This window comes from Schistocerca cancellata, unplaced genomic scaffold (assembly GCF_023864275.1).
Source record: "Schistocerca cancellata isolate TAMUIC-IGC-003103 unplaced genomic scaffold, iqSchCanc2.1 HiC_scaffold_785, whole genome shotgun sequence".
NCBI classification, from domain to species: Eukaryota; Metazoa; Arthropoda; class Insecta; order Orthoptera; family Acrididae; genus Schistocerca; species Schistocerca cancellata.
In genome coordinates this window covers 230,164-231,244 of record NW_026046796.1, presented here as the reverse complement: position 1 = coordinate 231,244, position 1,081 = coordinate 230,164, and positions in this window count along the sequence as shown.

Here is a 1,081-nt window from a genome sequence, read left to right as displayed (position 1 = left end):
CAGTAAAAGACCTACAATAATGTAACGCAGTTGAGAGTTATGACACCTGGTAACATGTGACGCAGCAAAATGGTTCAAATGGCTCTGAGCACTATGGGACTTAACTGCTGTGGTCATCAGTCCCCTAGAACTTAGAACTACTTAAACCTAACTAACTTAAGGACATCACAAACATCCATGCCCGAGGCAGGAATCGAACCTGCGACCGCAGCGGTCGCGCGGTTCCAGACTGGAGCGCCTACAACCGTTCGGCCACTCCGGCCGGCGTGACGCAGCATGTGAAGGTTACTGTGTGTGGACGTGTTACTCCTGTAACCGAAATTGCTGATCTGAAGATGGTTCTAGAGGAACCGAAACCGGTCATATGAATAAACTTTTTATGCAATCAAGACGGATTATAAGTAACATTGTAAAACCACTGATTGCGGTTATCCCATCAGACATTATGTCTGTTTTTGCAAAATATTCCCAAGTGTCAATAAACGATCTCAATGAAACTTGGCGTGTGTATAGAGCGCCAAAACAGTGCAGTACCTACGTTTTTTTCGTGCCCAGCTTCACTTTTAACGGGTAAAAGTTAAATTGGCAATTTAGGTTTAGAGCGCATATCTTCGAAGCGATGATATATAAAAAATGATTTTCACATAGAAATTGATACGTAATTAACGTTCATGAAATTGTGTAACCAACTTTTGTGATAACTTGAAATTTTGCAAAATACCCCACCGCCATTAATTAAATTTGAAAAATGAGAATCTCTTTTACAACGTAAATAAAGAAGCTTACAAGCCGCATACATCTCTGTGTAATAAAGCTGGTTTCTGGAATACCGTTTTTGGAAAATAAGCTGTGCACAATGTGTTGTAGGAGCATTTTCAGCACACTTAATTAAGATTTCTAAACATTCATTACTGTTCTAATAATTTATTTCAGCTGTATTTTCTGCTTTAAATTGTTATTTTACGTTTTACATTCACTGGCTTTTTGCTTTTCAGATTACCATTTCACATACGTGTATTTTGTTACTTGATTCTTTAAATATCCTGGTTTGTATCAGGTATATTTCAATACATTGATAAGC